We start from the raw sequence: 24764 nt of genomic DNA on the forward strand, positions 1-24764 counted from the left end.
GTAACTCAAGTTAAAAAACAAATCGAAGAGTTGAGTTGCTCGTTGAAGTTTCATAGAACCTTCTCGTAAAATTACAACTTTGAACGTCAAACGGTTTTGGAGAGATGAATAATTTCGTTTCCGGAGCTAACCCAATTTTAACACATTAGGGGTAGAACGTTTAAAAATGTTTCCTTTTTTATACCTAGGATTTAAAATATGTAGCGCTATTTGGAATTTTGTCTTCGTACATTAAAGCGTTTCGGAGGAAGAAAGGAATATATTTGTTTCCAGATCTTAACCTCCATTTAACTCTCTGAGGGGTTAAATTTGTTTGAAACCTTCTCTTGTTTAACACCTAGGATGTCATATGAAATTTGAACTTAGCAATTCAAATGGTTTCATATAAATGCATAATTTTGTTATCATTCCTCACCTCCCAGTAAAAAACCCTTAGGGGTGTATTGTATTGTTATCGTTTATTTAAGATCTAAAACGGAATTTTATGTTTATAGAGGGCAGCACCGATCTCTAATAAAAATCGAGATGAAACCTCCATTACCTCCTTTATTACTTAGGCCTAGTATATGTATTAAGCTTGTGGAATTTGATTAGCAATTTAGGAGGTTTAAATATTTAAACATTAGACATTCAACGTGCGCAAGAATACGTAGGTACCATTAATGGTATACAGTCTCAAAAACTGTTCCTCCGGTTTTGTAATATGATTAAGATCATTTGAGTTAAACCACTAAGTTTTACAAATAAATATTTTTGGCAATAAAGGATAGAAAACGGAAATTCGGTTGAGTACCTCGGCTGTTGTGAGGACTTACTTTTATAACTTCAAATTCCACATGGTCCCAATGCTTATATACACGAAATACATTGAATGATATCGTGTTTGACACCTATGACATCCATAAGTATTCCCCCCCCCCAGCCAAAACCCCTTAGGTGTGTGTGGTTTTAAGACCACTTCTTAGTTAAAATGTAAAGCATTCAGGAGCAATCATCATATGAAGTTTCAGCCTCGTATGTTAAGCTGTTTCAGAAAAATTAGTATTTTATCATCAGGTACCAAACCCCGGTCAAAACTCCTTAGGAATATGTTTTATCTAGACCACTTCTTAATCTAAGGTATAAAGGAGCAACAATCGAGTGAAATTTCAACCTCGTATGTCAAACAGGTTCAGAGAAATAAATATGTTTGTCGTCTGATATCCCCAAGCCCCGCCAGTAAAAACACCTTAGCGGTGAATTGGTTGAAGACCACTTCTTATTTAAAATCTAAGACATTAAGGAGTAACCACCATGTGAAAATTCAATCTCGTATGTCAAGCAATTTCAGAGGAAGGGATATTTTTGTCATCGGGCCCCACACCCACCTCCCAGTAAAAAAACTCTTACGAGTGTATCGTTTTAAGACCAACTTTATTTAAAATCTAAGACATGGAGGACAACCATCATGTGAAATTTCAAGCTCGTATGTCAAACGGTTTGAGAGAAATGAATAATGATGTTGTCAGCTACTCCTCTCCAGTCAAAACCCCTTAGGGTTCTATTGTTCTGTGTTTCTTTATTTCCAAAGGAGATTACAAATACCAATTTTCACGTCTGTAGCATCTTCAGATTTTGCGATATAAGTTTCCTCACAAAAAGAATTCAACTCATTTGTCACTTATTTTCACCCACCCCCTTAAGTGAATATTCCGAAAACAAAAGAATATCTGTTTCTTGATTTTAAAGAAGATTAAAAATACCAACTTCCATGTCCGTAACCTTCAATTTTGACATATAAGTATCCTAATAAAAATATTTCAATCTTTTCCACTTCCTTTCACCTCCCCCCTTAAGTGGATTTTCAGAAAATATAAAAGTAAATGTTTAGTTATTTATAAAGAAGATTCCAAATACCAGTTTTCACGACTGTAACATCAATTCCTATTTAGATATAAGTATCCTCACAAAAAGAATTAACTCATTCTGCCCCGCACCCCCCCCCCCCCGCTTAAGTGGCCCTTCTGAAAACAAAAATACGTGCTTCTTTATTTATAAAGATTTCACGATTGTAACATTTTCAGTTTTTGAGATATAAGTATCCCCATAAAAAGAATTCAAACCCTTTTTCAGTCCTTCGTATAAACCTCATTACGTGGATTTTCCGAAAACAATATATATATATAAATACATTCCGAATATAAATTTTCACTTATGTAACATATTCAGTTTTTGAGATGTCAGTATCCTAATAAATAATTCAACACCTTAAAAGACTTTTCCAAAAAAAAAGTAATTCTTTATTTTAAAGGAGATTCCAAATACCAATATTCACGTCTGTAACGTGTTTATGTTTTTGAAATACACTGTAGATATGCTCAGTTTAAAAATACAGCCCCTTTTCTCTTCCCATTAAGTGTATTTTCCGAAAACAAATTATGCGTGATTCTTTACTTTTATAGGAGATTCTAAATACCAATTTTCATGTCTGAAATATGTTATGTTTTTTAGAAATACTCATTTTTATAATTCAGCCCATTTTCTCATACCCGTTCAAAACCCTTTAGGGTTGTATTGTTCTGTGTTCCTTCCAAAAGAGATTACAAATACCAATGTTCCCGTCTGTAACATCTTCAGATTTTGCGATATAAGTCTCGTCATAAAAATAATCCAATCTTTTCCACTTCCTTTCACCCTCTCCCCTTAAGTGGATTTTCAGAAAATATAAAATATAAAAATGTAACTCCTATGCTATATAACATGAAAAATTTCAAAATAATTGACACATCAAACGTTAAATATTTGAAAGCATTTTCTCTCTCCATTGTAATCAACCCATGGTGTTTTAACGATACGTGACCGTTTTATTTTTCGTACATGGGAAATATCCAGGGAATTTTCGATTGTAAATTGAGAGTAATTATAATTTTCTGTGGCTATTGCTAGTATAATACAGACCTTGTAATGTAGACCCTCCTTTATTTTTTAGAATCTGTTTTACGTCGCACCGACACAGATAGGTCTTATGGCGACGATGGGATAGGAAAGGGGCTGTAAGGTACAGCCCCAGCATTTGCCTAGTGTGAAAATGGTAAAACACGGAAAACCATCTTCAGGGCTGCCGACAATCTGATTCGAACCCAGTATCTACCGGATGCAAGCTCACAGCTGAGCGCCCCTAACCGCACGGCCAACCCGCCCGGTAGGTAAGACCTTCCGTGAGGGTGGGTGACATCTACCGTGTATAAGAATCTGCACAATATTGTGATGGAGAAAAGTGTTGTGAGGTACATAAATGTTGGTGGCAACAAATTCACCTTACCCCTGTGCCAAGGAAATTAACAGTTTCAGTTCAAAATCCCTCGACTCAGCCGGGAATCGAATCAGGGATCCCAGGACCAAAGTTCCAACCGGTGACCACTGACCAATAGAACTGGACAATTTGCTGTAAGTGTACATTGTTGTCGTCATATCCGTGCACTTCCTGTTTTTGACTGTTACAAGTCTTTGTTCATTTTTATTGGGTTCATCTGTCATTACTGGTGTAGAAGGTGTGATATATTATTATTATTATTATTATTATTATTATTATTATTATTATTATTATTATTATTATTATTAATATTAATATTATTAATTATTCTATTATTCTATTGTTCTTTTGTTCATGCATTGTTGTAACCTTTGTCATGCTATTGTACACCTTTCGGCCACGTAAATTGTATATATATATATATATTTTAATAAAAGCACGGATGGGTTAATCCTAGACCTTTTCGGGAAAGGATAACCCATCGCTGCCTCCTTCTTCGGCTTGCGGTTTCACCCGTGCTGTCTCACTTACACGCGCGCCTTCAGAAAGTATAAAAGCGCGAGGGTGAGGCAGCTCGGGGACAGTCGTGGGCCGGAGAGGGAGCAGCAATCAATAATAATAATAATAATAATAATAATAATAATTGTACCCGGGATTTCGTGGATTACAGAGGTGAAAGGAGGTGCGGCCATGAATGGATCGATATAGGACAATCAGAAGACATTTAGTTTAAAATTTTAGCTTTATTTCGTTCTCAGCTATCTTTTGGTTTCTTTTCGAAGTTAGGCTTTACAATTTCAGGTACCAAAATTTTGCATACGAGCTAGGTGACAACGTTTAGAAAATCAGAACTGTCCACTAATGACAAAGTAGAAAACTTGAGCTTGCAGCTCCCTAATTACCAATGTTGCATAAGCACAACTGCTTCCAATAACAAACAGTGAAGGAGACGGGTCTCCCAAGTTCTTTTACATCAATATGAAGAGCGTTATCGCTCTATCAATTTATACTTAGAAATCTACTTCCGAAACTTCACACTTTTCAGGCCTATCAACGGCACAACCTGCATTTTACAAAATCAAACAGTATTTACTGTCTTAAATCACATCTTAACATCAAAGGAATGAAATAGAATTTCACAGGGGTATTGAATACCCATTCTACCGGGCCTTTGTGAAAAACAATAGGTTAAAATTACCGGCCCAAAAATCAAAATGATGTGGAGGCGGACACTTGCACTCCTTGAAATTGCAATGAAAAGCTTAAAACCCTATTTGGGCTTCTGGCCCGAAGTAACAGAGGCTAAGCCTATACTACTGAGGTGACTAAATGGAGAAAATATTTAAGTTACAAGCAGAGAAAGGTTACAAAAACATAGTTACCTGAAAATCAAATTGATAGGGAACACGAGAGACAAGATCACTCTCTATTCCCTGATTACATTTAAGCTCCTTTAGGTAGTTTGAAATTTACTTTGGAAGTTTGAAATTTACATTTTAGAAGGTAAAAGTTGCATTAATAAAGATTGGAAACGTTCCCCTCGAGCTAGCTTTCAAAGACTATCGCTTAGTTAAACCAGGACTGCCATTACCTTGAGATGATGGACGTCTCGACGATGAACAAGGCCCACGCCTCCCTTTGCAATCACAGACACTAGACCTGAGTGAAGAATAAGACCACCTGGTCCGAAAAATGTACCAGCCTATATACCCGAGAGGAAGGTTCCAGAAAACTCTGAGATAAAGCCCGACACATCCCTAATTTTCATTGGGTAATTAAATAGATACAAGGCAATGTTTATTGGCTGAAAAATAAATATACAAAATTTTCTATTGGTCAACATTTGAAGAAGGCGGGCGGAGATAGAAGTGTTGCAAATTTTAACACACCAGAAATGAAGAATAATCAATTCAGTTTAGGAAACCTAGGAATACAAAATTACTTAATAATTCTAGTAGGTGGTCAATCTTCATACCAGAGGGCAAAACATAAATTTATAGTAGAGACATCTGTAGGGAAATATCCAAATTTAAGGTATTAGTTGTTGCGCATTTTAGTTCTAGATGGCACTTTCAAGGCGCTTCATTTGAATGAACGGGGCGGGTGTACCTGCCGGTACAATAATAATAATAATAATAATAATAATAATAATAATAATAATACCGAGTGGAATGGCAGCCTATTTTAATGCGCTACGGCTATGGATCCAGGCTCTGCATTCGAGAGACTAGTTGATTCGAGTCCCACCGTCGGCTGTTCTGAGAACGTTTTCCTGTAGTTCTCCATTTTTAATTCCAGGAATAGCCGGGGGAGTTTTTATTCATGGGCCATAGCCGATTCCTTCCATTTCCACATCCAGTTTAATTCATCATGATTCGTTTCATCTCTATCAGCTCCTCGAATGAGGTTCGTGTCAGGGAGGGCATCCGGTCTAAAAGCAATTCATATACATTTTTCTCACTTCATCTCCGACCCCGTATCAAGAAACGAGTTTAATGGGCACTGTAGAATTACGTATAATAATAATAATAATAATAATAATAATAATAATAATAATAATTGTTGTATGTCCGGCGCTCCCTTCTCGCTCCGCCAGCCAGCTGCACGCGCGCCTGTGTATCATTCTGCTAGCTTCGACGCGCAACCCTCAGTGCGCGTGCCTGACCATCGAGTGTACTATAAATAGGAGCTCCCTGCCTGCTTACTTGCCCACTTGCCCCGGTGTCCAGCTCCAGAATACACCTTACGTCGAGCACGGAGGCTACTCCTCTGGAAAATGTGCTTCGACCAGGTGGACTGAATTTCTGGCAGTACGAGGTCTCACCTCTGGTCACCGCTCCCTTACCTGTTTCCGCTGCCTATGTTCCGTTATTCTTTTACAAGCCATTTTCATTCCCTAAATTATGCAAGCTCCCTTAGTTTCGCTAGGTGGAATTTCTTCAATCAATTGAACTTGCTTTTTTAGGAATTCAGGCACTTCAACGAACAAGGACTCTCATGAACATTTATGTTAGTGTGCCAGATAGTTCTCGACTATCAAAGTGTCAATTCACAAAGACTATCTTTTCAAGATAGAAGTGTATATAAAGACTGCAAACCTGTACATATTGTATAAAGACAGACTTTTCTCAAGATTCAATATTCCTTTTTGCTTCAAAATAAATTTCAGTTATTTGTGTAAATATTATAAAGTGAAGCAAATAAAGTTGTGTTCTGTAAACTTCAACATTGGTTACAACAATAATAATAATAATAATAATAATAATATGTGTTACAATGGATGGTGAACGACGCCACGGTACGGCAAATATTCGTTAAAATGGGGTTCTTAACCACACTAGCAATCTACTGACTATGGCATTCCACATTTAAACACTCTTAATCCCGGCCGAGTGCGGCAGGCATAGTACTTACCAGTAAGGCTATAGAAATAGAGTAGGCTATCTAACCAACTACGCTAAGTATCTGGCAATTTCCGGCTCGAAATACGGAATTTTCCTGATCGGGGTTAGTGAAGAACTAGATGGTAAACTTACTCAGATCAGTAACTAAAATTCACCGTAATTTCGATTTAAAAAAACGCCAGTTTTGACCTCTCACCTCTCATCACTCAAGAAGTCTGCTGTGATTTCCTTGTGGTGCAAAGAAAAACGAAATCATTTCGTACAGGCATGAAAGTCCATGGAGGAGTAGAAGGCAAAGATTTATATTATTTATAATTTCGGTACCAAGTGGGAGTCTAAATAAAACATGGCCAGGAAATATATTAATAAACAAACGTTCTTCTTCCACTTTCCTGGGGTCAGTAAGTGTGTGGATTTGTCTCAGTTTTACGGCTGGATACCCTTCTTCACGCCAACCCTATGTTATCTCTATTGCGTGTTCCTGTGCTACTTAGTAGTGTGATATGTTGTCTGCAAATAAAGATGCGTATTGATACGAAAGCAAACATCAAGTCCTCAAGCCATCGGAATTAGCGATCCACGGTTAAAATCTCGAACCCGTTCGAGAATCGAACCCAGGGCCCTCTGAACCGACAGCAATTACGCTGTCCATTCAGCCAAGGAACCGGACCTATTTTATTATGTACCAAAAGTAAAGTGGTAAAAAAACCATTTAATTTCGTGAGGCTATTACTAGCCGGGTTCAGCCCTTGTAAGGCAGACGCTCCTATGAGGGTTAAAAAGTTCATATTCAAAATCTATTCGCATTTTAATGTTTTCAGAAATCTATGTTAAATGATGGGCATATGATCATTTATAAAACCGTAGTTTGTAGGACAAAAACTACAGTTTTACCGTACATTAGTAGCTAATACTGTACATATATTACTAGTACAATAACTATATGGTTTCTCCTTGGGAACACTCTACGGGCCCAACCGCACCCCTCCATGTACTAATCCCCAGTAGAGACAGCCTCACCTGGTGCACTGACCTGCTCCATATAAATCTTTCAAATGGTTAATCACAGCGTGATTTAGTGCGGCCGAGGTCATGCAGACTGCCATCCGAAAGTTGCAATGGCCTGAACATGACTGGACCGAATTGGACAGCACATACAACTGTATCTAGTTCACTGCCACAATTCAATAGGATGTGCTCACGCTATCGTTCACCTCACCATTACATTCCTACGAGATACATAGTTGCCTTTTTACGCCTGAAAGTGGGAGGTGTTGGAGGAAAATACGATTATCCTCGCAGTAACACCTCTCGGAACGTCAGATAATCGAAGTGTATGAAGGCAGGTATTAAAAGGGAAATAGGCGAAAATTAATGAGGCACTTACAAGTGCCATATAATCTTACAGCTTGTTACAGGTGTACAGGTGTACGTTTTCCAGAAGGGTAGAACATTCCGAAAACTCCGTTAGGGGACCAAGGGGGGGGGGGATACAAGGGTCGATATTGAGACTCACAAACATAATAGCGAATCACTCAGTGGAGGGAATTAAATGTTCAAAACGGTGACATATATTCGTGGGTGTAAAAGTTTCTTAAGTCTAAATCAATCTTTAGCATTAATCCCCGAGAATGCATTGAGGAAACATTTTGAAGTTATTAAGGTTATAGTCCTTAACTGATAACGGAGGTCATATTCTGGCGATATGTGATGTAAGGGTGGATATAAAAATGAAAATAGAGATGAAATATTGAGACACTCCTAGGCACCCAAACTTCGTAGCGGTGTATGTTATACCTCCGAGATTCCTTAAAAAATAGAAAAATCTCCAAACTTCCCTGAGAGTGCCAGGCTGGGGTTTCAAAATTGGCTTTCCGAATGAAAACAACGTAAGTACGCGAATATAAGAAAAATGTTTTATTTCTAAAAGTTTCTTGGAAGTCAAGATAAATTCTTATCATCTACACTGGGACCTCGCCGCAAGAATGGAAGCATGCAAACGTTGTCCCTATGTTTAAATGTGGGGAAAAAATAATCTCGACAACTACCACCCAATTTCTCTTCATCCCTCTTGTCTATAAAATCATTGAGTTCCTAATTGCCAAGAACATGTTTGATATTCTTTGTGAACGAAACCTTTTATACAAAACCAACATGGTTGCATTCCGGTGAGACCCTGTACTACTGTTTTGTTGAAAGTTATTGATAACGGGCAGCTGTGTTTGAATCAGGCTCTGGACTTCAGCAAAGCTTTTAACTATGGGATATATCAGCGGCTTTTCTTAAAACTTCGCAATATTGGTATTCTTCTTAGTCTGCTGTCATGATTGAAGTCATTCTTGTTAGGCCGAACCCAGTGTGTTGTGTTCGGTGGAGGTCAGTGGTTATCTCAGGAGTATTACAGGGATCGGTGATCGGGCCTTTATTGTATGTGACATTCAAGCTTTTTCCATCAGATTGTTTCACAACCACTATCAAATGTATTATATACAGGGCTATCAAGAAGCACAATGACGCAAACAAATACAGGAAGAACTGGATAGTATTTCTTCATGGTGTCCGGTAAATAGAATGTCCTTTAATGTGAATATATCTGTTTAAGGGGAGGCGTGCAGACACCCTCTCATAGTCTCTCGTTGTGAGGCAACATTCCTCAGAAATATTCATCATCAAAAATATTAGGATTAAATATCTGCGATAATCTGAGGTGGGACATGCACGTATAGAAAGTGAGGTGCAAGGCTTTTAGCAACCTCAAATTCATCTTCAAGGGTCCAGGAATCCAGCCCTCCTAGACACTTACATTTATATGACAATTGCAGTACTAATGTACGATCTTCCTGTCCGGCACCCCACCATTGTCGACAGCATAAACAAGCTGGAAAGAGTGCGAAGACGAGAACAGAGAGACTAATCAGCAAACGGGGTAACAAAGTTATAAAATCACTACCACTACCAACCTACACGAACTGTTCCCCTTTCACCACCTCCAGTTATTTTACCGCTTTGCACAAAAGAGACAATTCGTATCCCTGTTTCCTCCTATCACACGAATTACTGAATTGTTGGTTTTTATGTAGGTATTTGACTTTTCGGTCTTGTTCGTCCATGTAACCAGCCTCAGTTTATAGTTTTTCTTATACTTATTGGTGTAGCATTTCCATATATGCGGAAGGTAGAGATGAATGTCCACGGACCGTAAAATACGATTTATTTTAAATTTAGCGAATGGTTTGCCCTAGGGAGGAGCTTGCAGTAGAGTGCGATGATTGTAACACAGGTAGCAGCTTTCTTTGCTCCTGGGCTTATACCACCCGTCGTGCTATGCTTCAGGCAATATGCGTTCGTAATGTTTGAGAAGGAATTCTAAGTACATCACTACACTGCAGTTGTACACATCACTTGACTGCAGGTTCACAACGTATGGAAGCGAAGTATGTAAGAAGGCGTTCTTTTCTTTTTTTTTTTGCTAGTTGATTTACGTCACACCGACATAGGTCTTATCGCGACGATGGGACAGGAAAGGCCTAGAAGTTGGAAGGAAGCGGCTGTGGCCTTAATTAAGGTACAGCCCCAGCATTTGCCTGGTGTAAAAAGGGGAAACGACGGAAAACCATCTTCAGGGCTGCCGACAGTTGGATTCGAACCCACTATCTCCCGGATGCAAACTCACAGCCGCGTGCCCCTAACCGCACGGCCAACTCGCACGGTAGAAGGTACATAAGTATTGCAGCTTCACTTCACTGCGTCTTCAGGACATACGCATGCGTAATGTGCAGAAAACAATTCTAAGTACATCATTGCACTGCAGCTTCAGGTAGTATGCGTGTATGGGCTGTATATTTTTTGCTCAAGAAGGTAAAGGTTTCACACTGGGAAGTATTGTACTGTAATGTATGTCAGTAAAGCACTAAGTCGTTCATCATTAAATACTATCCGCGTTAGAAACATCACATTTTCAAATTAATTTTTTTCTGAAATTGGAAATTATTTTGACGTCATGTGTATTCAGGACCCTGCCAAAAATCAGCAGAAATAATATTTGTACTTATCTTCCACATATAAACAATACATACACGGTATATCAACAAGTTGGGTAACCAAGTTCCAAGACCACTGCCACCTATGCAAAAAAAAATACACACTACATTCCTCCGTAAATTAGTGGCCAATCTGAACCAAAGGCCCAGCCAGGGAGCCGGTCAAGAACAACTGTCAGGATTTTACTGTAGGTCCACTTTGGAAAAGTCTTCCGGCTGAAATTAAACAAATGCCCCTAACCCTTGTAATTTCTCTCGAAAAGTGAAGAATATGAGATTGCAAAAGTGATGGAGCTAAATAGTATATGTTTTATATTGAATAGGAGATATGTGTGTGTGTGTTTGAGAAAGAGCCTATAAGAAAAAGATTTTTTTTTTTGCTAGTTGCTTTACGTCGCACCGACACAGATAGGTCTTATGGTGACGATGGGACCAGGAAGGGCTAGGAGTGTAGGAGTGGGAAGGAAGCGGCCGTGGCTTTAATTAAGATACAGCCCCAGCATTTGCCTGATGTGAAAATGGGAAACCACGGAAAACCATTTTCAGGGCTGCCGATAGTGGGGTTCGAACCTACTATCTCCCAAATACTGGATACTGGCCGCACTTAAGCGACTGCAGCTATCGAGCTCGGTAAGAAAAAGATACACGTACAATGTAAGAGAGAGAGGGAGAGAGAGAAGGCGCGATTGACAGTTGGAACAGCTTCTGTAAACAACATTCATTGTCCAGTATCTAACTTCACTATAAGCACGTATGACGATGTCTTCGTGAGTTGTCACATCTATATTGTTTAAGAATGTTAAGCAATTTGGAATGAAATATCCGTTTGTCGTCGTAGCATGCCCAAGATTGGCCTTACATGAATTCATTTCACGTATTGTAAATATTATTAACCATATAAATAGTGGATGTAATACCTAGTATAAAAGACATTTCCGTGATAATGATACAGATTTTCAGGAGTACTGGAAAAGAGTATAATATTGAACCATTAAATGTGGTCAGTTAGCAATAATATTTTTACCTGGTTCAGTCGGTCGCACCTCTCTGTAGACTCTCGGTTTTCTGTGTTGCTTTTGGGCACTTCGTTGCTTGCTAACCTGACTACAAGTAACTACGAGAAATGTAAGGCTTGCATGTGCTAATCTAAACTTATTAATTCGAAAACAAGAATAGTAAAATAGTGAAACAAATAAAATTCTTGAAAGCAAAGCGGGGAAAATTGCAAATCATTTCAGAGATACAAGGCTTATCTGGCTTATATTTTTTACCTGAGGGGCTAAATGAATGGAAAACAATCTGGCAAAGGAAAGTTATATTAAATACAACAATAACAACCTGATAATTCCTCAATTCGTATTCCACTTTCAACCGTGGATTATTCCATACGATTCGAAAAAATGTAGCTTCCAAACATCGTGCTCTAGACTTTCATAATTATTAAGCCTGTCCACAGACGTGATAACATGCAGGATGCCCGTTGTCACCTGGATCGCTTAATCGAATCGCTGTGATGTCCAGCCCTTTGGTGGTCCGATTATTTACCATTGTTGATAATAAGTTACCTGTGCTGATGGCAAAGAAAACGTTCGATAAGAAACTGAAGCTAATGATCTAAGGTCTTTGAACTAAAAAATGCATCCATGTGTAACATAAAAATATATAATCAAAAGATCAATAACTTCAAACAAACGCTTAGAGCGCGTCTCACAAAAAGTTATCAAATGAACACAAGTTAACTTAAATAATAGAAGTGAAGGTTAAACAAGAACAACAAAAAAGAGAACAACAAACACGTTCCGGTTAATGCTCATTCGACACATGAACTTACCTTAATTTAATAAGATACTGAACGCCTGCATTACATAAATCTTGCACAAACGCAATTGAAATATGCAAAAATTAAATAATGGTCTTCTAGAAAATAAATTACATGAAGTTTATAAATTATTTATTTATTTATTAATATTATTAGGCATATAGGGGCTGCCCGGCCAAGGCGGTAAAGGCGTGCTCAGTTCGCCCGGAAGGACGTGGGTTCGAATCCCCGTCAGGGAGTCGTAAAATTTAAGAAACGAGAGTTCCACTTCCGGAGGTGCACATGGCCCTGAGGTTCACTCAGCCTACGCCAAAAATGAGTACCAGGTTAATTCCTGGGGTCAAAGGCGGCCGGGCGTAGGGCTAACCACTCTACCCCATCAAGTGCCAAGGTTACGGATAGTGGAAGCCTTTACCTTCCACCCCTCCAAGGGCCTTCATGGTCTGTACGGAGATGACTGTGCTTTCTTTTTATTAGGTATGTACCTCCAAGTTTTATAAGTGTAGGGAAGTAAAATATTCTATCTTTGTTTACTTTAAAATTATTTAAATTTGTTTGATTTGTTTAGATGGTTTGTGGTCAGGTCGTACTCGTGGTATCGTGTAAGAAATACATGTGCTTATCTACATAATTATTATTAAACTAATGTTCCAACGTTAAAATAATCATCATCTTCAAAATCCTCAAACGACAACCCCCCCCCCCCACTCTTAACGTTGCATAATAATCCGAACTAATATGCAGACATCAAAAAACACCCCCGTGTAGACTAGCCTCCGAACACTCAGGTATGCGTGGAGCTTCACGTTGTATAGACCACTGTGACGGCTAGGTAATCCGTTGCTCACTCAACCAGACCTGCCGTAACGTCAACACTACTCCGCGCACCTACTTCCGTGACGTGATCCAATCACTAATCTACGGCACGATGACCATTTCCACTATCCTGACTCAGTCCGACATCGCAACCCTAGACTAGTACTAGCAACGAAATAAAAATAATGATGATCACGAATTGTATCGACAATCGTGAAATACGAGAGCCAAATCGGGTATTTAACGTTACGACTATCAATTATAAATGTGAAACACGAACAAGAAAATAATATTAATTCATCGCAGCTAGGATTTAAACGTGGTCCAATATTTCTTCCCGCACTACAACTGTGTTCGTCTCTAACCGTGAAGGGAAATGAACATGGCTCACTTCCATCTATCTTGAAACACTCCCATGCTAACTCAACCTTAAAGGAATTTCAACATGGGCTAAGTTCTGACAGAGATGGCTGGCGTGAGATCATGGCCAGGTCGAAGATATGAATTTCAACAATCAGAAACGCCTTTAAATTTCACATAGTTCCGGCACAAAATCTTTAATAGCAAGCATGGAGCTCTAACTCTTGAGACCCGAGAAGCCATCACTGTTAATGAGCTGAAGTTGGACGTATCAGAAGGAGTACCTGTAAAATAATGGACATCACCTGATCCACTTAAAATTTGATCAATGGGACTTCCACGAAATGTAATTACAAAACATCAGACATTCACACATGAATCCCGGTATTTCGCAACCTCATCAGGACATCCATGCCTGGTACATCACTATTTCAACCTCCTCAGGACATTTTAGTCTGGTATGTCGCTAAAGACAACACCACTTCTTCACCACGTGCCTCAGACACAAACATACCAAAACAAACGGAAAAACCACATGTAATTTACCTTCCCACTACGCAATGACAAGCTTCAAACTTAGCCAAACTCGGGCCTCAAAACGTGGTGATCAAAACCCAGCACTATAATTCCTCATCGTAAGTGAAAAAATATCAAACACAATTGATGAAATCCCTTACAATGAATCATTTACGGTGACGTTAAATATTATTATGAGAAAGATTATTATTAATTTTAGTTTTCGGACAAAAGAACAATCTACTTTCGAACTGAAACTACATCATGCTTCAAGAATACATCACGTAGATCACACTTCGGACGACAAACGTAACAGTACAAACACGGATGTCGTGGTAACAACAATTTAAATCTGAATAATGTTTCTTCATTTTGCTACGCGTATAAAAGGAAAGTTCAATCCTGAACACCACGACATCACAAAAACACACTTAAATTACGCAAAACAACATACAAATTATAACCACACATGATTTAAGATCTTACCTTTCATCTACAGGGTTATTCAAAAGGAATGAACAGATTTAAAACATTTATTTCTTCCAAATTACAAAAGATGGAAACACGATTCCAATGTTCCTGAAAAAAGAAAGAGTTCAATTTTCACTTTTGTAATATTTCAATATGAGCACTATGTGTTACATGACAAATATCAAAACGGTGGTTCATTTCTTGCCCCACACAAATCAGGTGGTCTCTAGTTAACGAATTCAACGCTTCAACAATTCGATGTCGCAAACTTTCAATAGTGTCATGCATAGGGGGGATAAACGCACGGTCTTTTATGTAATCCCACGGATACAAATAACAAGGAGTGAGGTCTGGAGACCTGGGAGGCCACAGGCGATGAAGGTTATCTTCTGCTCCTCCTCTTCCAATCCAACGTCCTGGAATGGTGTCATTTAGGTAACGTCGAACGAGCTGAAAGAAGTGTGGCACATCTTGCATGAAGATGAAGTCATCGGAATCATCTTCCATCTGAGGAAATAACCAGTTTTGAAGCATGTCTAGATAGGTTAGTACTATCACAGTTTTCTCTATGAAGATGACAGGTCCATAAACTTGATTTACAGATATGGCACAGAAGACGTTGGCTTCATATAACAAGGAAAATGGTATTTATTTTTATTAATTTAAACATTTACAAGTCAAAACGTAACAATGGTTACAGTTATAAATCTAAGGAAAATACCTTGAAAATTATATGGAGATCTAGTGATCTGAAGTGAATGGACGTGGTCTCTCTCAGCCAACTTCCGACGGTGTGTGTGTGTTTGGAACAATGGGTCCCCTCAGTTTTGTTACTTCCAAGAGTCCCACCAATATTTATGATGCAACAATTCGAAATACACAACGTTTTCGAGATCTCGGTGATTTCACAATAACTGTATGACCAAAATGCTGAGAACATTTTGACCATCACAGACCCAATATTTAAATCCTTGGAAATACCTTGTTTCTGTTTGAAACATCCATGGCTTCTGGAGAAATATATATTTGGTCTATCGGTGATAGTGTTGCCGGGTCGCACTTTTCCGCGCGTGCAGATATCTTCCTGTAATTTCCATTATGAATTTTGTAGATTTAACATCAAATAATGTTATTACATGATACTGTGCCCAAAGTAAATTTCTGACTCCAAATATGTACCAAGGGCTTAAATATTTCCGAAAATAGTTCCGTGGGAACCCGCGCGATTTTGAATCTGACGGCAAGGTTGCGCGTATTTCTTGGGAAGACGAGCCTTACCATCGATCGCCAACTTGGTCACCCCAAAAGTCATGAAAATTAGCGCAATTCCCCTGGCGTTATTTCTTGGAGAGTTCAATATAACAATTTGATATAAGGAACACTGGTCCGGAAGCGGGTCAGACGTAACTTATACTCCAAAACCGTTTATCGTAGATTGTTGGTTCTTCAACGCATGTGCGTTCACCACGACGGGTTCACATGCTGCTTGTGAACACACTAATCAACTTTACCTGCAAAGTGGACAAGAAGAGAAGATTCTGTTGCGTGAGCAGCTCATTCGCCTGATCTGGCCCCACTTGATTTTTTCTTGCAATGTCATATAAGAGACACCTGTAGATACTGAAGGGGAGCTACCAGCAAGAATGCTTTCTCCCTGTGACATCGTCGGAACCGCGCCAGCATTGCTCCACCGGATACACCAGAACTTATTGAGACGTTGTCATGCCTACATTAAAGCTTGTGTCGCCACTTTGAACAGCGTGTGTACGCAGAATAAATAGGTTCACATCAACAGACGAAGACTTCGTACCCCACGGTTCACAGGTATCCCAAAACAAATTTGGCATGTACCCGGTTATTGAGCCGTTTCCGGACAGGGAATCCTGATCTCGAGTTGATACATGTGTCCTCCAGCACTCTTGAAAATCTGTACCATCATTATGGAAACACTGTCTATTTTCAGTATTATACACATTGTTCACATGGTTATCAATATGTACAATATGTAATAATAATAATAATAATAATAATAATAATAATAATAATAATAATAATAATATAAACTTCATCAGCCAGTTCCCATTCATTCGACTGGGTCAGGAATAGAATGAATGAAGCCCCCTCTAGCGGCGAAGATAGGAATTGTGACGGCTGACGAAACATGTCGCATTCCTCTGAGACAATGGCCAATTATTAATGGTTGATAAATGAACTGCAATTGTATTGGAGAGTTTCGGTGGAATGACAGATGACAGGGAGAACCTGAGTACCCGGAAGAAACCTTGTCCCGCCTCCGCATTTTCCAGAACAAGTCTCACATGGATTGACCGTGATTTCAACAAGGGACTCAGCGGCGAGAGGCATGCATGCTACCGGCGTGAACCAAGGATGATGACGATAATAATAATAATAATAATAATAATAATATTAATAAGAATCATAATAATAATAAACATCGGATAAAGTTTTGAGGGCAGTTTTCGAGTTATTAAGGAGATGATCCAAAACAAATATAGGTTCAATTCTAGAGATATCTCTCCTTTTTAACAATTTACTTTGCAACAACAAGAACAACAACAACAATTGGCTTTACGTCCCACCGACACAGATAGGGCTTATATCGGCGATGGGACAGGGAAGGGAGAGGAATGGGAAGGAAGCGGCCATGTCATTATTAAGGTAAAGCCCCAGAATTTGCCTAGTATGAAAATATGAAACCACGGAAGACCATCATCAGGACTGCCGACCGTGGAGTTCAAACCCACTATCTCCCGAATACAAGCTAACAGATACATCACCGAAACGGTGCAGCCATTTTCTCGGTTTAGCGGTCTATTTAGGTCTAGAAAATATAGACATGGATTGAAGACGACTCCTCGAAGTACCCCAGAAACAAAAAAACTGACGAGCTGAATGTCTCATGCAGGAGAAGGGTGGACTTCTGACCTCACATCGGTGGGCTCGATCGCGGTTCAGTTCGGTGACATTCGATGGTGCTAAAATACCCAAGCCTCGTGTAGCTGGATTTACCGGGAAATAAAGGATTTTCTATGGGACGAAACACTGCATCGGGGGAAGTCTCGGAATATCGGAAGCGAGATATGGACACATTCTTAAACAATGTACATTGCCTGCCAAAAAATTTGAAGTACCCAGAAGCGGAGGAGGAAACGAAATGTAACTTAACGTGTTGAGAGGGCACGTGATGTTATTTCAATGATAACAAAATACAGTCAAATTTACAAAGATCTGAACCGTACCAGCCCACTTATCAGTATCACATTGCACCCCCTGTGGCCTGGATGCATGCACTCATTTGGCTGGAATGGGTGACATAAAGCCGTTGTATCCTTTCTTGAGGCAAACTGTCCCACAACTGTTGTAACTGGTCCTTGAAATCCTGGATAATGGCACTGGGACGGAGTTGACGTCCAAATTGGTACCGCACATGCCCTATCGGAGACAGACCTGGGGATCTTGCTGGCTACACGAACACCTCAACGTCACGCAGACAGTTTACAGAGATACATGCCGTGTGCGGATGAGCATTGTCTTCTTGAAAAGTGACACCACGACACTGCCGCATGAGAGGTAAAACATGAGGACACAGGATGTCTTTGATGTACCATTGTAACACCAGATTTCCCTCAATCACTACCAGCCGTGACCTGAAGTCATACCTGATGCCTCCCCACACCCTGATGCCAGGAGTAACACTGCTCTTCCTCTCCAAAACATTAGAAGAATGTGACTTCTCACCAGGTAGCTGCCATACTCGCAGATAATCGTTATCCGGGGTAGTGCAGAACCTTTATTAATTTCTGAACAAAATGCAATGCCATTCATCAACAGTCGATGCTTCCCAGTCACGGCACCGCATCAAACGCAGCCGTGTGTGTCGTGGTGGTAACGGCCGCCTAAGCATGGGACGATAATTCCCTAGTCCGGCAGCTGCTAGTCTCCGACCAATGGTTCGGGATGACACAGAATGTTGCAGGGAGTCCATTACTTGTTCTCGGACAGCAGGCGCAGTTGAGAATAGGTTATAATGTGTTGGTGCACAGTACGGCGATCCTGCCTTGTGGTGGTCAGACGTGGTAACTGGAACCTTGATGACGAATATGCCTGCCCTCACGTTCCCATGCAGTTCAATATCGGGCCAACGTCACAACCGAATGTTGCACAAATCAAGTTATTACACGATTAGACCAGCCCGCCCAATTGGAGACCCACAATGAGGACCCTGACAAACTCTGCCAGGTGCTGATAACGCTGTCTCACACGAGCATGCAGCATCTCCGAGTCCTTAACAGTCATCACTCAACATTTGACGCTGTTCAAGCAGCATTATATATCCTACCAGGCCTGGTAACAACACTAAACACGAACAAATCTAGTGCAATCTTGTAGCCGTCCTACCTGCCACAGAGAATTACAACTCTAATCATTTACATACCCGCCGATGGTGTGTTCATGTACGAAGTTACACTGATATCCGACCATTTCTTCTGGGTGCTTCACTTCTTTGTCAGGCAGTGTAGATCTGATAACTCATGAACACTTAGTCATTTGCGTACACAGTGAATTAGACACTGGACACTGTTTATAAAAGCTATTCCAACTGCCGTTCACCTGAAAGTCCGAGCCTTGCCCTGTCGCAAAGTTTCATCCTAAACTATACATTCCTATTTGAAAGTGATTGTACTTCGACGGGTTACCTCGGTTTCTGCGCAACTTTTTTAACCACCCTGTATTTTGCTCTACCATTCTGTTCATGGACCACACAGACATTTCTATTCTTCTATAAATTTCTGTCAGCATCGTTACTGTCATGTGGTTTATTTAAGATATTATTTGCATGGTATGCCTCACAGTAACGTCAACGCATAAGCTGAGAAGTAGTTAAATTGTTCTTTTGTCATCTACGAACAAGGAACTGAACGATCAGATGCATGTGTAATAATAAACAATAGTTCCTACGTGTAGATCGAAGAGTTCCCAAGATAAGTGATAACGTTTATTCTGAGTTTGAAAATACATTTCTGAGAAATTGAAACGTAATGGCTTACGGGAGTAGGAATACCTTTCGCAACTTTACTTTATTTAGTAAAGTTGAAATGTTTATGCCGCAACAAGTACAAATGCTACTTAAAACAATGTTGCATGTCTAGCGTAGAGTTATTACCAGGGCTAGGATTGTGTATGCAATATAGAGGTATGAAATAAGTACATGTTTATTTAGCTAAAGTATGCAACATCAAACAGAAAACATAACGTTCAAAGCAGATTTAGGTTAGGTTGTTTAGTGAAGCTTGTAGATCGTGAGAACAGACTTAGTAGATTACGAGCTTCACGTAGAGGTAAGAATGTTTGAAAAGTACTTAAATCCCCGCGCTAAGTCCTCACACAATCCCCAGAAGAAGTTTATATTGCATTTTGACTTTCACTTGATCGCTTATGAAGAGATTCTGCAAAGACTGAAACTATTATTTCCTACTCGCGTGCATGATGCAGGGTATCCTGACTGTCAAATTTATCCATTCGAAACGAAAGAAACAAAAACTGAAGCATAATGATGAACAATCATGTGACTTTACACAGCATGATTTGATGCCGTATTGCTAAATCAGTGATTTTAATCCGTGACGTGATAACATCTTCTATATACTGATGTGATGCTATTGTTATGAAGCACGCGGTAGTAAATGAACTGATTTCATCATCATCATCATCATCTGTTTACCCTCCAGGTTCGGTTTTTCCCTCGGACTTAGCGAGGGATCCCACCTCTACCACCTCAAGGGCAGTGTCCTGGAGCTTAAATGAACTAATTTACCGAGTTAAATATTAATGAGATAAAGTTCTCTGCGAAACGTAAAGAGTTTCACCTTGTTTACTGCACACGGCATAAGCCCAAGAGCCCATATTACGTCTAAGTGTAAAATTATACTTTAGCAAATCAATGTTAATAACACAATTCGTATAAATTTCTAGTTTATAGATGGTTAGATTGAAAGGGATATGATCTGCAATTAGGCCTACATACAAATCCTAGCCCATTCCTAAAATAACGTTCATATTTATAAAGTCCTAGTACTGTTACTACCTTTAAATCATTCACCAGATGGGCATATTCTTTTCTTTCAGCTAGTAGGACCTTTTAATGTCAATGGATTTTTAATGATCGACAACACTCTTTAGACTTTCTAAGATATTCCTTCAGATATCTCTTAGTTTAGTCATCAGAGCATATATACTTTTCTTATATTTACACTGCTAATTATTTCTGAATGTTAAATTACTTCTGTCGAAGAAAAGAGAATAGACCGAGAGAGTGGCTACCTGGTTTGTATAACGTACAGTAAATGTGAGCTTGCATTCGGGAAATGGTGGTTTCGAACTCCGCTGACGGTAGCCCTCACGATGGTTTCCATGGTTTCCCCGTTTTCTTCCTTGCCCTGTCCTATCAGATCGTCGCCATATGACATTTCTGAGATGGTGCGACGTAAAACCAATAGCAAAAGGAAGTAGTATAGAGTATTTTGCTCAGGTGTATAAAATGCACTAAAAAATCCACGCAAATATCTTCAATAGTTTATGAATTATGATGAAAACTATGTGAAGAATGGAGATTATAGAAAATGAGCAACAAACGTTTGACAGAATGGGACGTACGAAGTTGCATACTACCACAGTCAATTGGTTCGTGGACTGGCGTCTAGTGTGTAGGCAGCTCCCTTAACACGGCGTACAATTACACAGCTCTGCATCGTCCTTCAGAACAGTCGCCGTTGACCGCTGTACACTTCTGCCAGCATTGGTATAGCTGTTTCAAACGATGCTTAAATACAAGAGCAGGAAGATTCTATGCAGCTGCTTGACTGGTACTGAAGATCTCGCTGGAGTGAAATCTACGCCCACATAGCTTTGCTTTCAATCGGGAAAAGAGAGGTAAATTGCTTGATGCAAGATCAGGTTTGTATGGAGGTTGTGACAAACTGGTGACCTGTTTTCTTGTCAGTTCCTCCTGGACTAAAGTAGAGTTACGTGCAAGGGCGTTGTGTTATAGCAACAGCCTGTTCTGCTTACGTCACAGCTCAGGACGCTTACAACATGAACACTCACGAAAACTGGCGTAATGTAACTGGATTCATGCGGTAGTAGTTTCCACGGAGAATCAGAAATAGTGTATTATCTTAAGATTCTGAGTTTCATTCCCAGAGAAATGGTCGATGTTTGAAGTGATGGTGTTGTACTCAGGAACCACTCAACAAAATTAACTCAGCCTCAGGAGCTGCCTACTAGGGTCCTAACTCGACGAGTAGCTCAGACCAAATGATTATCCTGTTAGTAGGAAGAGAAGTGGTTGTTACTTCGTTTCAGAAACATCATAGCCATTAGTACTGTGTAGTTAATACAGTGTATTCTCAGTACAAGAAAAAGGCCGAGTAAGAAATGGACATGTTGACCGTTGGGTCATATGAGGTGACAGGAGAAGAAAAACGTTGAGTTTCTAGAAAAGCGATGGATTCGGTTATGGGGTGCGGGGTAAGAGATACACATGAAGATCTAGTAGACGAAGTATAAGAAATGTTGATACGCAGCGTAGGCTCAGGACGGCGTCGAGTTTACTCGAGCACCGAGCTCGATAGTTGCAGTCGCTTAAGTGCGGCCAGTATCCAGTATACGGGAGATAGTAGGTTCGAGCCCCACTGTCGGCAGCCCTGATGATGGTTTTCCGTGGTTTCCCATTTTCACACCAGGCAAATGCTGGAGCTGTACCTTAATTAAGGCCACGGCCGCTTCCTTCCAACTCCTAGCCCTTCCCTGTCCCATTGTCGCCATAAGACCTATCTGTGTCGGTGCGACGTAAAGCAACTAGCAAAAAAAAAAAAAAAAAAAGAGTTTACTCGAGCACTTGACGCATGTGCAGTGACTTAGAGACCTTAAGAAATCGAACGAGATTTGGGAATTTATGAAGTTAGAAATATGTTGTTAATCATTATGTACTTAAATATAGCTTATTTGTCATGCATAAATACTAACAAGGCGGGAAAGATGTATTTATTGAGGACTCTAAGTGACGGCAATTCGATATATTAAGAAATAATGAAGCAGACAGCATGTGAGTTTTGTTCCTTACATGATTACTGAACGGCGACATTAATGTTTAGTTGAATTTTTCAATTCCAATAAAATGATAATATACTTACAAATGTTTAATCTTGAAGTTTTAATGCTTTTAGCCATCATTTCTTCTTAGTTTCCTCTTGTCTAATACTATCCACATACCACATATGTCATGTGGTGAATGAGGCTGAGCTATTTTGCAGAGTTCCAAATTAAATTGGAAATTATGCAAGATATGAAAAAGTTTTATAAACCGAAAATAAGTACACGCCGACCAATACAAAAAATAAATACACTTATACATATATTATGCACATTCTTCATCATTGATTGTTCTATCTTACAGGGCCCAGTCTGCTAATCTCTGTGAATATACTGTACACTTCCCCAATCCTCTATTTACAGCTTGTACTCAAAAGTTTCCCTAGATCTCTTATCATAGAAGTGTGTTTGAGCACGGAGTTGGATGACGACAACTCCCGAGAAATCTGCACCTTCGATCGAGCTCCCGTACGTCCTACAATTTTGCGGCTTTCGTCACAAATATTTGCACAGCATCTGTATATATAAAATAACATGTCCTGACTGACTAACGGACTGCTTCATCATCGCCGAGCCCAAACTACTGGACGTAAATAAATGAAATTTTAGAAATATGTTTATTTTACACTGTAGGTGCTCACTAAGGAACCCTTTTTGGACATTCCTTTAATGGGATGAAAAGCGGGGTGACTTTAAAATGAGTATATCCATATTTAAAAAACTGATCAGTTCAAAGACCTGAAAACTGGTATTTGGAATCTTCTTTTAAAATAAAGAAACACGTATTTTTTGTTTCGGAAACTCCATTTAGTGGGGGATAAAAATAATGGAAAAGTGGGTTGAATCCCTTTCGTGAGGATACTATATCTCAAACCTGAAGATGTTGCAGACATGAAAATTGGTACATGGAATCTCCTTTAAAAATAAATAAACAAGTACTTTTTTGTTTTTGGAAAGTCCATTTAAGGGGAGGGGGTGAAAAAGACCGAAGAAGGGGTTGAATTCTTTTTTTTTTTTTAGGATACATAAATCTCAAAATCTGGAAATGTTACAGACGTGAACATTGTTATTTGGATCTTCTTTAAAATCAAAGACGCACGTATTTTTGTTATAGAAAAATCCACTTAAGGGGATGTGTGTGTGTGTGTGTGTGTGTGTGTGTGTGTGTGTGTGTGTGTGTGTGTGTGTGTGTGTGTGTGAAAAGAAGTGAGGAAGGAATAGAATTCTTTTTAAACAAATTGTTTGTTTTGGGAAACTCCATTTAAGGGGATGAAAAGAATGTAAAAAGCAGGCGAATTTTTAAAAAGAGTATATGTACTGTACATCTCAAAAACTGAGAATGTTACAGACGTGAAACATGGTATTTGGAATCTCCGTTAAAAATAAAGGAACATGTATATTTTTGCGTTCGGAAAAGTGAATTAACGGAAGTGAAGATAAGTGAAGAAAAAGTTGAATTCCTTCTATGAAGACACTTATATCTCAAAAACTAAAGATGTCACAAACGTTAAAATTGATATTTGGAATCCCCTTTAAAAAAACATGTATTATTTTTTTCAGTAAATCCACATGAGGGGCGGGGTAAAAATGAGTGAAAAGAGTGTTGAATACTTTTTATGTGGATACATATATCTCAAAACTGAAGATGTTGCAGACGTGAAAATTGGTATTTTGAACTTAAAAATAAAGAAACGCGTTATTTTTTGTTTTCGAAAAATCAACTTAAGGGGTAAAAATAATTTTTAAAAGCAGGTGAATTTTTAAAGTGAGTATATCCTAAAAACTGAAGATGTTACAGACGTGGTAATAGGTATTAGGAATCTATTTTTAAAATATAGAAACAAAATGTTTTCGACTTGAGAGATGACTGCTCC

This window comes from Anabrus simplex, chromosome 2, assembly GCF_040414725.1.
Source record: "Anabrus simplex isolate iqAnaSimp1 chromosome 2, ASM4041472v1, whole genome shotgun sequence".
NCBI lineage: Eukaryota > Metazoa > Arthropoda > Insecta > Orthoptera > Tettigoniidae > Anabrus > Anabrus simplex.